The sequence below is a fragment of the Rhipicephalus microplus genome, unplaced genomic scaffold (genome assembly GCF_043290135.1).
Source record: "Rhipicephalus microplus isolate Deutch F79 unplaced genomic scaffold, USDA_Rmic scaffold_381, whole genome shotgun sequence".
In the NCBI taxonomy this organism is placed as follows: domain Eukaryota; kingdom Metazoa; phylum Arthropoda; class Arachnida; order Ixodida; family Ixodidae; genus Rhipicephalus; species Rhipicephalus microplus.
This window is the reverse complement of record NW_027464945.1, coordinates 22,501-37,419: the sequence shown is the minus strand read 5'-3', so window position 1 is coordinate 37,419 and position 14,919 is coordinate 22,501. Positions and strand designations below refer to the sequence as shown.

General features: G+C 62.5%; 1 non-coding gene across 1 annotated transcript; it reads left to right on the top strand.

The window, feature by feature from the left end:
* Positions 1–11,437: 11,437 nt before the first annotated feature.
* LOC142794154 (small subunit ribosomal RNA) lies at positions 11,438–13,252 on the top strand. The gene has a single exon (XR_012892112.1). It is a non-coding gene; the product is annotated as a small subunit ribosomal RNA (ribosomal RNA).
* Positions 13,253–14,919: the final 1,667 nt, after the last annotated feature.

Below are 14,919 nucleotides of genomic sequence, written 5' to 3'. Positions count from 1 at the left end.
CGAACTTTTTTTGTTTGTTTTCTTTTGATTAAGCGCAAGCTTTTTTCTTTGTTTTCTTTTGATTAAGCGCGGGCTTTTTTCTTTGTTTTTTTTTTTTATTTCGCCCCGGCAGACGCGGTTTTTGCGCCGCCCCGGCTGACGCGGTTTTCGCCGCCCCGGCTGACGCAGTTCGGACTTAGCACTTTTCGGCTGTGCCTGGCTGGCGGCCCACTCACTCGATCGCCATGTCTGTTTGCCACAGTTTTCCCGGTGGTGCCGCACCCGGGCTCGCCCCGGCTGACGCAGTTTTCGCGCCGCCCCGGCTGACGCGGTTTCGTGCCGCCCCGGCAGACGCGGTTTTCGCGCCGCCCCGGCTGACGCGGTTTTTGCGTCGCCCCGGCTGACACGGTTCGGACTTTGCACTTTTCGGCTGTGCCTGGCTGGCGGCCCACTCACTCGATCGCCATGTCTGTTTGCCACAGTTTTCCCGGTGGTGCCGCACCCGGGCTCGCCCCGGCTGACGCAGTTTTCGCGCCGCCCCGGCTGACGCGGTTTCGTGCCGCCCCGGCAGACGCGGTTTTCGCGCCGCCCCGGCTGACGCGGTTTCGTGCCGCCCCGGCAGACGCAGTTCGGACTTAGCACTTTTCGGCTGTGCCTGGCTGGCGGCCCACTCACTCGATCGCCATGTCTGTTTGCCACAGTTTTCCCGGTGGTGCCGCACCCGGGCTCGCCCCGGCTGACGCAGTTTTCGCGCCGCCCCGGCTGACGCGGTTTCGTGCCGCCCCGGCAGACGCGGTTTTCGCGCCGCCCCGGCTGACGCGGTTTCGTGCCGCCCCGGCAGACGCAGTTCGGACTTAGCACTTTTCGGCTGTGCCTGGCTGGCGGCCCACTCACTCAATCGCCATGTCTGTTTGCCACAGTTTTCCCGGTGGTGCCGCACCCGGGCTCGCCCCGGCTGACGCAGTTTTCGCGCCGCCCCGGCTGACGCGGTTTCGTGCCGCCCCGGCAGACGCGGTTTTCGCGCCGCCCCGGCTGACGCGGTTTCGTGCCGCCCCGGCAGACGCAGTTCGGACTTAGCACTTTTCGGCTGTGCCTGGCTGGCGGCCCACTCACTCGATCGCCATGTCTGTTTGCCACAGTTTTCCCGGTGGTGCCGCACCCGGGCTCGCCCCGGCAGACGCGTTTTTTTTTTTTCTTTCGCCCCGGCTGACGCAGTTTTCGCGCCGCCCCGGCTGACGCGGTTTCGTGCCGCCCCGGCAGACGCGGTTTTTTGCGCCGCCCCGGCTGACGCGGTTTTTGCCGCCCCGGCTGACGCAGTTCGGACTTAGCACTTTTCGGCTGTGCCTGGCTGGCGGCCCACTCACTCGATCGCCATGTCTGTTTGCCACAGTTTTCCCGGTGGTGCCGCACCCGGGCTCGCCCCGGCTGACGCAGTTTTCGCGCCGCCCCGGCTGACGCGGTTTCGTGCCGCCCCGGCAGACGCGGTTTTCGCGCCGCCCCGGCTGACGCGGTTTCGTGCCGCCCCGGCAGACGCAGTTCGGACTTAGCACTTTTCGGCTGTGCCTGGCTGGCGGCCCACTCACTCGATCGCCATGTCTGTTTGCCACAGTTTTCCCGGTGGTGCCGCACCCGGGCTCGCCCCGGCTGACGCAGTTTTCGCGCCGCCCCGGCTGACGCGGTTTCGTGCCGCCCCGGCAGACGCGGTTTTCGCGCCGCCCCGGCTGACGCGGTTTCGTGCCGCCCCGGCAGACGCAGTTCGGACTTAGCACTTTTCGGCTGTGCCTGGCTGGCGGCCCACTCACTCGATCGCCATGTCTGTTTGCCACAGTTTTCCCGGTGGTGCCGCACCCGGGCTCGCCCCGGCAGACGCGTTTTTTTTTTTCTTTCGCCCCGGCTGACGCAGTTTTCGCGCCGCCCCGGCTGACGCGGTTTCGTGCCGCCCCGGCAGACGCGGTTTTTTTGCACCGCCCCGGCTGACGCGGTTTTTGCCGCCCCGGCTGACGCAGTTCGGACTTGGCACTTTTTGGCTGAGCCTGGCTGGTGGCCCACTCACTCGATCGCCATGTCTGTTAGCCACAGTTTTCCCGGTGGTGCCGCACCCGGGCTCGCCCCGGCTGACGCAGTTTTCGCGCCGCCCCGGCAGACGCGGTTTTCGCGCCGCCCCGGCTGACGCGGTTTTTGCCGCCCCGGCTGACGCAGTTCGGACTTGGCACTTTTTGGGCTGAGCCTGGCTGGCGGCCCACTCACTCGATCGCCATGTCTGTTTGCCACAGTCTTCCCGGTGGTGCCGCACCCGGGCTCGCCCCGGCAGACGCGTTTTTTTTTTCTTTCGCCCCGGCAGACGTGGTTCCCCCCCCCCCCCCCTTTTCGCTCGCCCCGGCTGACGAGGTTTTCGCGCCGCCCCGGCTGACGCAGTTTTCGCGCCGCCCCGGCTGACGCGGTTTCGTGCCGCCCCGGCTGACGCGGTTTTCGCGCCGCCCCGGCTGACGCGGTTTTTGCGTCGCCCCGGCTGACACGGTTCGGACTTTGCACTTTTCGGCTGTGCCTGGCTGGCGGCCCACTCACTCGATCGCCATGTCTGTTTGCCACAGTTTTCCCGGTGGTGCCGCACCCGGGCTCGCCCCGGCTGACGCAGTTTTCGCGCCGCCCCGGCTGACGCGGTTTCGTGCCGCCCCGGCAGACGCGGTTTTCGCGCCGCCCCGGCTGATGCGGTTTCGTGCCGCCCCGGCAGACGCAGTTCGGACTTAGCACTTTTCGGCTGTGCCTGGCTGGCGGCCCACTCACTCGATCGCCATGTCTGTTTGCCACAGTTTTCCCGGTGGTGCCGCACCCGGGCTCGCCCCGGCTGACGCAGTTTTCGCGCCGCCCCGGCTGACGCGGTTTCGTGCCGCCCCGGCAGACGCGGTTTTCGCGCCGCCCCGGCTGACGCGGTTTCGTGCCGCCCCGGCAGACGCAGTTCGGACTTAGCACTTTTCGGCTGTGCCTGGCTGGCGGCCCACTCACTCGATCGCCATGTCTGTTTGCCACAGTTTTCCCGGTGGTGCCGCACCCGGGCTCGCCCCGGCAGACGCGTTTTTTTTTTTTTTCTTTCGCCCCGGCTGACGCAGTTTTCGCGCCGCCCCGGCTGACGCGGTTTCGTGCCGCCCCGGCAGACGCGGTTTTTTGCGCCGCCCCGGCTGACGCGGTTTTTGCCGCCCCGGCTGACGCAGTTCGGACTTAGCACTTTTCGGCTGTGCCTGGCTGGCGGCCCACTCACTCGATCGCCATGTCTGTTTGCCACAGTTTTCCCGGTGGTGCCGCACCCGGGCTCGCCCCGGCTGACGCAGTTTTCGCGCCGCCCCGGCTGACGCGGTTTCGTGCCGCCCCGGCAGACGCGGTTTTCGCGCCGCCCCGGCTGACGCGGTTTCGTGCCGCCCCGGCAGACGCAGTTCGGACTTAGCACTTTTCGGCTGTGCCTGGCTGGCGGCCCACTCACTCGATCGCCATGTCTGTTTGCCACAGTTTTCCCGGTGGTGCCGCACCCGGGCTCGCCCCGGCTGACGCAGTTTTCGCGCCGCCCCGGCTGACGCGGTTTCGTGCCGCCCCGGCAGACGCGGTTTTCGCGCCGCCCCGGCTGACGCGGTTTCGTGCCGCCCCGGCAGACGCAGTTCGGACTTAGCACTTTTCGGCTGTGCCTGGCTGGCGGCCCACTCACTCGATCGCCATGTCTGTTTGCCACAGTTTTCCCGGTGGTGCCGCACCCGGGCTCGCCCCGGCAGACGCGTTTTTTTTTTTCTTTCGCCCCGGCTGACGCAGTTTTCGCGCCGCCCCGGCTGACGCGGTTTCGTGCCGCCCCGGCAGACGCGGTTTTTTTGCGCCGCCCCGGCTGACGCGGTTTTTGCCGCCCCGGCTGACGCAGTTCGGACTTGGCACTTTTTGGCTGAGCCTGGCTGGTGGCCCACTCACTCGATCGCCATGTCTGTTAGCCACAGTTTTCCCGGTGGTGCCGCACCCGGGCTCGCCCCGGCTGACGCAGTTTTCGCGCCGCCCCGGCAGACGCGGTTTTCGCGCCGCCCCGGCTGACGCGGTTTTTGCCGCCCCGGCTGACGCAGTTCGGACTTGGCACTTTTTGGGCTGAGCCTGGCTGGCGGCCCACTCACTCGATCGCCATGTCTGTTTGCCACAGTCTTCCCGGTGGTGCCGCACCCGGGCTCGCCCCGGCAGACGCGTTTTTTTTTTCTTTCGCCCCGGCAGACGTGGTTCCCCCCCCCCCCCTTTTCGCTCGCCCCGGCTGACGAGGTTTTCGCGCCGCCCCGGCTGACGCAGTTTTCGCGCCGCCCCGGCTGACGCGGTTTCGTGCCGCCCCGGCTGACGCGGTTTTCGCGCCGCCCCGGCTGACGCGGTTTTTGCGTCGCCCCGGCTGACACGGTTCGGACTTTGCACTTTTCGGCTGTGCCTGGCTGGCGGCCCACTCACTCGATCGCCATGTCTGTTTGCCACAGTTTTCCCGGTGGTGCCGCACCCGGGCTCGCCCCGGCAGACGCGTTTTTTTTTTTTTCTTTCGCCCCGGCTGACGCAGTTTTCGCGCCGCCCCGGCTGACGCGGTTTCGTGCCGCCCCGGCAGACGCGGTTTTTTGCGCCGCCCCGGCTGACGCGGTTTTTGCCGCCCCGGCTGACGCAGTTCGGACTTAGCACTTTTCGGCTGTGCCTGGCTGGCGGCCCACTCACTCGATCGCCATGTCTGTTTGCCACAGTTTTCCCGGTGCTGCCGCACCCGGGCTCGCCCCGGCTGACGCAGTTTTCGCGCCGCCCCGGCTGACGCGGTTTCGTGCCGCCCCGGCAGACGCGGTTTTCGCGCCGCCCCGGCTGACGCGGTTTCGTGCCGCCCCGGCAGACGCAGTTCGGACTTAGCACTTTTCGGCTGTGCCTGGCTGGCGGCCCACTCACTCGATCGCCATGTCTGTTTGCCACAGTTTTCCCGGTGGTGCCGCACCCGGGCTCGCCCCGGCTGACGCAGTTTTCGCGCCGCCCCGGCTGACGCGGTTTCGTGCCGCCCCGGCAGACGCGGTTTTCGCGCCGCCCCGGCTGACGCGGTTTCGTGCCGCCCCGGCAGACGCAGTTCGGACTTAGCACTTTTCGGCTGTGCCTGGCTGGCGGCCCACTCACTCGATCGCCATGTCTGTTTGCCACAGTTTTCCCGGTGGTGCCGCACCCGGGCTCGCCCCGGCAGACGCAGTTTTCGCGCCGCCCCGGCAGACGCGGTTTTCGCGCCGCCCCGGCTGACGCGGTTTTTGCCGCCCCGGCTGACGCAGTTCGGACTTGGCACTTTTTGGGCTGAGCCTGGCTGGCGGCCCACTCACTCGATCGCCATGTCTGTTTGCCACAGTCTTCCCGGTGGTGCCGCACCCGGGCTCGCCCCGGCAGACGCGTTTTTTTTTCTTTCGCCCCGGCAGACGTGGTTCCCCCCCCCCCTTTTCGCTCGCCCCGGCTGACGAGGTTTTCGCGCCGCCCCGGCTGACGCAGTTTTCGCGCCGCCCCGGCTGACGCGGTTTCGTGCCGCCCCGGCTGACGCGGTTTTCGCGCCGCCCCGGCTGACGCGGTTTTTGCGTCGCCCCGGCTGACACGGTTCGGACTTTGCACTTTTCGGCTGTGCCTGGCTGGCGGCCCACTCACTCGATCGCCATGTCTGTTTGCCACAGTTTTCCCGGTGGTGCCGCACCCGGGCTTGCCCCGGCAGACGCGTTTTTTTTTTTCTTTTCGCCCCGGCTGACGCAGTTTTCGCCCCGCCCCGGCTGACGCGGTTTCGTGCCGCCCCGGCAGACGCGGTTTTTTGCGCCGCCCCGGCTGACGCGGTTTTTGCCGCCCCGGCTGACGCAGTTCGGACTTTGCACTTTTTGGCTGAGCCTGGCTGGCGGCCCACTCACTCGATCGCCATGTCTGTTTGCCACAGTTTTCCCGGTGGTGCCGCACCCGGGCTCGCCCCGGCAGACGCGTTTTTTTTTTTCCTTCGCCCCGGCAGACGTGGTTCCCCCCCCCCCCTCCGTCTTTCTTTTTGTTTTTTTTTTCGCCGCGGCTGAAGTGGATTTTTCGGTGCCTCGACGCCCCGGTAGTCGCGGTTTTTCCGTTTCCGCACGGCCCCGGCTGACGCTGCTCGGTCACAGTCGCCTTTTGTGAGGATTGCAGACTTCTTGAGCGCGGGTGTTTTTTTTTGTTGTTGTTGTTGTTTTATTACGCATTCGCTCCAGCAGACGCTGTTTAGACTTTTTGTTTCCTCTTTTATCCTGCGACGAGGTGACGAGGTTTATTCGGTGCCCCGCCGCCCCGGCTGAAGTGATTTTTCCTGTCCCGTGCCGCCCCGGCTGACGCGGTTGGGACTTCGCGTTTGTTCGGCCGCCACGGGTTTTGGCGCACTCGCTCGGTTGCTTGTTGTTGCCACTTGTTGCGAACCCAGGTTTCTTGAGCGAGCGCGGGCGTTTTTTCTTCCTTTCTTTCTTTGTTCTATGTGTTAGCGAATCGGCCTTTAATATCACACGAGGACTCACAACCAACAATTTTCAGTTTGAAGTGTAAAAAATCTGCAGGTGTTGACGTAACTGACTTGCCCCGTACCCTTGAGTACATCCATGAAGTTCTCGTAGTACTACTAAATCGCATTATTCCAAGTGGAGAAATTCCCATAAACTTGCAAACCTCTACACGAAAATCGGTGCGCGTGATAAAGTTGAAAATTATCGTCCGATATCAAATGTGCCTTCTATAACACAAATTCTAGGAAAAAAAAAAAAAAACACTTGTTCGCCGTTCTCTGCGCCGTGACTGGCAGCACTCCGGCGAAGCGAAACGGGGTCGATTCGAGCACGATATCGGCGTCTTTCGACGTGCTCGCCGGCGACCGTCGCACGAGTACGTCGCACGAGCGCGTCTGCCGGGGCGCCGTTTGCGAAGCCGACGCAAAAGTGGGAACCGCCGCTCGGATGATCGCCGCTTTCGGCAGAGTGAGTGTTGGCACTCCGGGGAAGCGAAACAGCGTGAATGCGCCCACGAAATCGGCGTATTTTGAAGTGCCCGCCGGCGACCGTCGCACGAGTACGGTAAACCGCGTCAGCCGGGGCGTAGTTCGGGACGCCGACGAAAAAGTGGGAAGCGCAACTCGGATCTTCGCCGTTTTTGCAGGAGTGAGTGGCGGCCCTCCTGCGAGACCAAGAAGCATCGATTCGTGCACGAATTCGGCGCCTTTCGACGTGATCGCCGGCGACCGTCGCTCGAGTAGGGCAAACCGCGTCTGCCGGGGCGGGCTTCGGGACGCCGATGCGAAAGTGGGAAACGCTGCTCGGATGTTCGCCGTTTTTGGCCGAGTGAGTGCTGGCACTCGGGCGAAGCCAAACGGGGCCGATTACGGCACGATATCGGCGTCTTTCGACGTGCCCGGCGGCGACCGTCGCACGAGTACGGTAAACCGCGTCAGCCCGGGCGGAGTTCGGGACGCCGATGCGAAAGTGGAGAACGCCGCTCGGATCTTCGCCGTTTTTGGAGGAGTGAGTGGCGGCACTCCGGAGAAGCCAAGGAGCGCCAATTAGCGCACGATATCGGCGTCTTTCGACGCGCTCGCCGGCGACCGTCGAACGAGTAGGGCAAACCGCGTCTGCCGGGGCGGGGTTTACGACGCCGACGCAAAAGTGGGAACCGCCGCTCGGATGTTGGCCGTTTTTGGCAGAGTGAGTGCTGGCACACCGGCGACGCGAAAGAGCGCGAAAGCGCCCACGAAAGTGGCGTATTTGGACGTGCTTGACGGCGACCGCTGCAGGAGTACGAAAAACCACGTCAGCCGGGGCGAGCGACCCACGGCGGTCTGGGTGCTTATCGCTGCTATTATAGGGGCACCCCGGCAGACGCAGAAAAAAAAAATTTTTTTTCGACCTTCTTTTTTGCTGGTCGAGCTCGGGTAACCCAGGTCGCAATGGGAGCCGCGCACGAAAGCGGCGTCGCGAGACGCGTTCGCGGTCGCTAGTCGCACGAGCTCGGCAACCGCGTCAGCCGGCGCGGAGTTCGGGATGCCGACGGCTAAGTGGGTACCGCTGCTCGGATGTTTTCGCCGTTTTTGGCCGAGTGAGTGCTGGCACTCCGGCGAAGCGAAACGGGGCCGATTCGGGCACGATATCGGCGTATTTCGACGTGCTCGCCGGCGACCGTCGCACGAGTACGGCAAAGCGCGTCTGCCGGGGCGAGGTTTGCGATGCCGACGAAAAAGTGGGAAGCGCCGCTCGGATCTTCGCCGTTTTTGCAGGAGTGAGTGGCGGCCCTCCTGCGAGACCAAGAAGCATCGACTCGCGCACGATATCGGTGTCTTTCGACGTGCCCGCCGGCCACCGCCGCACGAGTACGGCAAACCGCGTATGCCGGGGCGGGGTTGGCGACGCCGACGCAAAAGTGGGAACCGCCACTAGGATGTTCGCCGTTTTTGGCAGAGTGAGTGCTGGCACACCGGCGACGCGAAAGAGCGCGAAAGCGCCCACGAAAGTGGCGTATTTGGACGTGCTTGACGGCGACCGCTGCAGGAGTACGAAAAACCACGTCAGCCGGGGCGAGCGACCCACGGCGGTCTGGGTGCTTATCGCTGCTATTATAGGGGCACCCCGGCAGACGCAGAAAAAAAAAATTTTTTTTCGACCTTCTTTTTTGCTGGTCGAGCTCGGGTAACCCAGGTCGCAATGGGAGCCGCGCACGAAAGCGGCGTCGCGAGACGCGTTCGCGGTCGCTAGTCGCACGAGCTCGGCAACCGCGTCAGCCGGCGCGGAGTTCGGGATGCCGACGGCTAAGTGGGTACCGCTGCTCGGATGTTCGCCGTTTTTGGCCGAGTGAGTGCTGGCACTCCGGCGAAGCGAAACGGGGCCGATTCGGGCACGATATCGGCGTATTTCGACGTGCTCGCCGGCGACCGTCGCACGAGTACGGCAAAGCGCGTCTGCCGGGGCGAGGTTTGCGATGCCGACGAAAAAGTGGGAAGCGCCGCTCGGATCTTCGCCGTTTTTGCAGGAGTGAGTGGCGGCCCTCCTGCGAGACCAAGAAGCATCGACTCGCGCACGATATCGGTGTCTTTCGACGTGCCCGCCGGCCACCGCCGCACGAGTACGGCAAACCGCGTATGCCGGGGCGGGGTTGGCGACGCCGACGCAAAAGTGGGAACCGCCACTAGGATGTTCGCCGTTTTTGGCAGAGTGAGTGCTGGCACTCCGGCGAAGCGAAAGAGCGCGAATGCGCCCACGAAAGTGGCGTGTTTGGACGTGCTTGACGACGACCACCGCAGGAAAACGAAAAACCACGTCAGCCGGGGCGAGCGACCCATGGCGGTCTGGGTGCTTATCGCTGCTATTATAGGGGCACCCCGGCAGACGCAAAAAAAAAAAAAATTTTTTTTCGACATTCTTTCTTGCTCGTCGACCTCGGGTGACCCAGGTCGCAGTGGGAGCCGCGCACGAAAGCGGCGTCGCGAGACGGCTTCGCGGTCGCTAGTCGCACGAGCTCGGCAACCGCGTCTGCCGGGGCGGAGTTCGGGACGCCGACGGCTAAGTGGGAACCGCCGCTCGGATGTTCGCCGTTTGTGGCCGAGTGAGTGCTGGCACTCCGGCGAAGCCAAACGGGGCCGATTCCGGCACGATATCGGCGTCTTTCTACGTGCTCGCCGGCGACCGTCGCACGAGTACGGCAAAGTGCGTCTGCCGGGGCGGGGTTTGCGACGCGTACGCAATAGTGAGAACCGTCGCTCGGATGTTCGTCGTCTTTCGCCGAGCCAGTGCTGGCACTCCGGCGAAGCCGAACGGAGCCGATTCGGGCACGATATCGGCGTCTTTCCACGTGCTCGCCGGCGACCGTCGCACGAGTACGGTAAACCGCGTCAGCCGGGGCGGAGTTCGGGACGCCGATGCGAAAGTGGGAAGCGCCGCTCGGATCTTCGCCGTTTTTGGAGGAGTCAGTGGCGGCACTCCGGTGAAGCCAAGGTGCGCCAATTCGCGCACGATATCGGCGTCTTTCGACGTGCCCGCCGGCCACCGTCGCACGAGTACGGCAAACCTCGTCTGCCGGGGCGGGGTTTGCGACGCCGACGCAAAAGTGGGAACCGCCGCTCGGATGTTCGCCGTTTTTGGCAGAGTGAGTGCTGGCACTCCGGCGAAGCGAAAGAGCGTGAATGCGCCCACGAAAGTAGCGTATTTGGACGTGCTTGACGGCGACCGCCGCAGGAGTACGAAAAACCACGTCAGCCGGGGCGAGCGACCCACGGCGGTCTGGGTGCTTATCGCTGCTATTATAGGGGCACCCCGGCAGACGCAGAAAGAAAAAAAAAAAAAATGGGGACATGGCGTGCGTCACCGTGCGGCTTCGCAGCGTTGCCGAAGTCGCCGAGCCCTTCGACTGAGCCGAACGGCGGACAGGGAACGTTGGTCGGCCGTTCTAACCTGTCGGTGCCACGCCGAGACGTCGTTAAGGAAAACCGCGTCGTGGGCCTCTACGACGCCGTCGAGTCGTTGTACGTTTGGTGTCCAGCGTGTCGGCGGCGAGTAGCGGACACGTCGTTCACGACTTCGGTCTTTCGCAGTCGACGCGAACTTGCGGAGAGTCGTGGTGCCTCACGTTTTCGGCAGAAACCGCGGCGGAATTTTCCCGTGCGTGCGCGCACGACCTCGGTGCTGTGCCGTCAGCGTAGTGTTGCACAAACTCGTGGCCTACCCAAGGTGCGGTACGTTTGCGGCCGTATCCTCGGTGGGAATTTCGTGAGTAGGGTCGCAAATTCTACGACCTCGGCGGGTTTGAGAGCGACGTAGACTTGTGGCACGCTCAACGTGCCACACGTTTCGGGGCACACCCGCGGTGAAATTTTCTCGAGTACGCTCGTATTAGTGCCCAAGGAGGTCTGGGTACTTATCGCTGCTATTATGTGGGGGTTCTCGTGAGCGGCGTACGCGAAAGCGACCGGGTGTCTGATATGCGGCGGGCTTCGGCCTCGTCAAGCGTGTCCTCGGGTCTGCTCCAGGGGAATCCACGGCAGTCGTCTGCAGCCTCATCCGCTTGATGCGTTAGGGGCTGGTTGTCGGACGGTGCCGTTTTACCACGATATCGAGGTGTGTTCCGTGTCGTCCTCGGGCGATTCAGATGCGAAAGCGCCGAAGACGCGGGCGTGACCCGTCGTCTGGCGGCTTTGCAGTCTCGGCTCCGTTGCTAGTTCCGGCCGGTCCACCGACAGTGCAGCGGGCTTGGGCAACCCGCACGGCGCGACCGAGTCGATGCAACGAAAAAGAGCGAGCATGAACGTGCTTCTTGCCGCACGGCTCCCACTCGTCTTTCGGGAAGGTTGTGCCGTAGCGAGCTCGAACGCCGTCATCTCGGAGTGCAAAATAAGCGTGTTGGGGCGCCTGAAGGTGGCCTCCGCCGCACACAGACTGCGTCCGGCCCGCCGAAGGCGAGGACGGACGCGCAGTCGAACGATTACCTGGTTGATCCTGCCAGTAATCATATGCTTGTCTCAAAGATTAAGCCATGCATGTCTAAGTACATGCCGAAATAAGGCGAAACCGCGAATGGCTCATTAAATCAGTTATGGTTCCTTAGATCGTTTCTTCCTACTTGGATAACTGTGGCAATTCTAGAGCTAATACATGCAGTGAGCCTGGAGCCCTTTGGGTAACGGGTGCTTTTATTAGACCAAGATCGATCGGGTTTCGGCCCGTATTGTGTGGTGACTCTGGATAACTTTGTGCTGATCGCATGGCCACGAGCCGGCGACGTTTCTTTCAAGTGTCTGCCTTATCAACTTTCGATGGTAGGTTACTTGCTTACCATGGTTGTTACGGGTAACGGAGAATCAGGGTTCGATTCCGGAGAGGGAGCCTGAGAAACGGCTACCACATCCAAGGAAGGCAGCAGGCGCGCAAATTACCCACTCCCGGCACGGGGAGGTAGTGACGAAAAATAACAATACGGGACTCTTTTGAGGCCCCGTAATTGAAATGAGTACACTCTAAATCCTTTAACGAGGATCAATTGGAGGGCAAGTCTGGTGCCAGCAGCCGCGGTAATTCCAGCTCCAATAGCGTATACTAAAGCTGCTGCGGTTAAAAAGCTCGTAGTTGGATCTCAGTTCCAGACGAGTAGTGCATCTACCCGATGCGACGGCTCGGACTGAACATCATGCCGGTTCTTTCTTGGTGCACTTCATTGTGTGCCTCGAGATGGCCGGTGCTTTTACTTTGAAAAAATTAGAGTGCTCAACGCAGGCGAGTCGCCTGAATAAACTTGCATGGAATAATAGAACAAGACCTCGTTTCTGTTCTGTTGGTTTTTGGAATACGAGGTAATGATTAAGAGGGACGGACGGGGGCATTCGTATTGCGGCGCTAGAGGTGAAATTCTTGGACCGTCGCAAGACGAACTACTGCGAAAGCATTTGCCAAGAATGTTTTCATTGATCAAGAACGAAAGTCAGAGGTTCGAAGGCGATCAGATACCGCCCTAGTTCTGACCATAAACGATGCCAACCAGCGATCCGCCTGAGTTACTCAAATGACTCGGCGGGCAGCTTCCGGGAAACCAAAGTATTTGGGTTCCGGGGGAAGTATGGTTGCAAAGCTGAAACTTAAAGGAATTGACGGAAGGGCACCACCAGGAGTGGAGCCTGCGGCTTAATTTGACTCAACACGGGAAAACTTACCCGGCCCGGACACTGGGAGGATTGACAGATTGAGAGCTCTTTCTTGATTCGGTGGATGGTGGTGCATGGCCGTTCTTAGTTGGTGGAGCGATTTGTCTGGTTAATTCCGATAACGAACGAGACTCTAGCCTATTAAATAGGTGCGGGGTTCCCAGCACCTTACAACCTTCTTAGAGGGACAAGCGGCTCCTAGCCGCACGAAACAGAGCAATAACAGGTCTGTGATGCCCTTAGATGTCCGGGGCCGCACGCGCGCTACACTGAAGGAAGCAGCGTGTCTTTATCCCTGTCTGAAAAGACTGGGTAACCCGTGGAACTTCTTTCGTGATTGGGATAGGGGCTTGCAATTGTTCCCCTTGAACGAGGAATTCCCAGTAAGCGCGAGTCATAAGCTCGCGTTGATTACGTCCCTGCCCTTTGTACACACCGCCCGTCGCTACTACCGATTGAATGATTTAGTGAGGTCTTCGGACCGATGTCCGGCGCGGCCTTTCGGTTGCGCCGGTCTGTTGGAAAGATGACCAAACTTGATCATTTAGAGGAAGTAAAAGTCGTAACAAGGTTTCCGTAGGTGAACCTGCGGAAGGATCATTAACGGATTGTGAAGGGTGAGCGCCTCAGCTGCGTCTGCGCCCGACACTTTCTGCCGCTGACCCCGTTTGGACGCGGGGTCGGCTTTTCCCCACGGGGCTGCCTGAATGTGGAGCGGCACCCCGTGACAAATTGTTGCGCCCAGCGGACGCCAACACCGCGACCTTGGACGGTCGGCCAGGTGGCGGACGCGGGTACAAACGGCGCAACGCACTCATAGGTCGGCTTTCGACCCGCCACTGCACCGTGGCTCGAAGCGCTCGAAATGCGCGACCCGACCGCTGCGGGACCGCCTAGTACTGTAAACAGGAGCGGCGGAGCGCGAACGGCGAGTCGTGGTTACGTCGGTAGAAGGCGAGGCTGCGCGTTCCCGAAACGCCAGCCGAGTGCCCTCCCGACCGTTCGAGCGTGCAAGAACGAGACCCGACAATCGCGCGGCGACTGCCAAGTACGAGAGGAACGGCACAAGCGTCGGCGGTCGGTCAAGGAACTGGCGATGTGACGGGTCCGCTGTGCACCAGTGCATACCGTCCCGCCGTCCGCGGCAAGCGCCTCCGCGTCCTCGGGTGACGGAGGCTGCCGGTCGGTTCTTGCAGGCGAGGGATCTCGCTGGCACCGGTTCGCGTTGACGCGCGGCCGGTCATGGCACGGCGATGCGACGGCCGAGGTGCGCAGTACTCGATGGAGGAACCGCACGCTCCGATGACCGTCCCGCCCTCCGCGGCGTATGCGTACCGACCGTAATGGTTGCAGCAGCGCCGGCCGGCTTTTGAATTCGCCACACGAAACACGGTGCGAGATCGCGGTTAGGGGAGCGTCGACGTTGCCAGGCGTTTTGCTTGCTGCCGAGGGAAAGGCGGCACGGCCACGTCGCGCTCGTCGCGATTAGCGGGTCTGCGCGCTTTGGGAAGGTGCCGCAACGACTTGCCGAAAGAGGAAGCACGGAAGAACGAGGGACTTGGACGTCCCGACAATTGAACGCACTTGCGGCCAGGCCCTTGCTGGCTTCGTTCTTCCGCCTCGAGTAGGCTCGTACGCGGCTCCGGCGCCGAAAGTGGTCCTTGGCACCGACTTCGGTGGACGTGGGAAGTGCCGCGCAAGTACGGCGCGCCTGGCTCCACCTGTTGGCTAAAGTAGGCAGCCGGATCGGCATTTTGGTGTGCGGTGGCAAACCGTGGATGCGAAAAAAGCTTGTGCGATTTCGTGGAACAAAAAGCGGGGGTCCCCCTTTTTATGCGGAGGAGACCGACCCGCCTGCCGTGGTGAACCGCGACGCCACGGTAAAAACGGGAGAGGCTTGTCGATGGGACCGTGCATCCCGCGCTCCACGGAGGCCGGGAGGCGGCCGCCCGAGGAAATGTGTAGCCGTCGAGGCCCGCATCTGCGTGCACTCTTATCCAAATGGGTGTACCGCAGGCATTTTCTGGTTAGGCGGGCCAATGAGAGCGAGCACACAACGATACCTACGGGTCCGGCTTGGAGAACCGGCTTCGACGCCTCCCGAGTATTTATAGAGGGGTGGACCACGAAAGCACTCGCAAGTAGCGAAAGCGAAACGCCGTCCGAAACACACCGTTTGCTCGATTTGCGGCAGCCGAAAAAGGCGCGGCAGAGTTTTGGAGTCCAAGCGTGCGCTGAAAAGCGCCCTTCTTGGCCACTGTTTGGCCGAG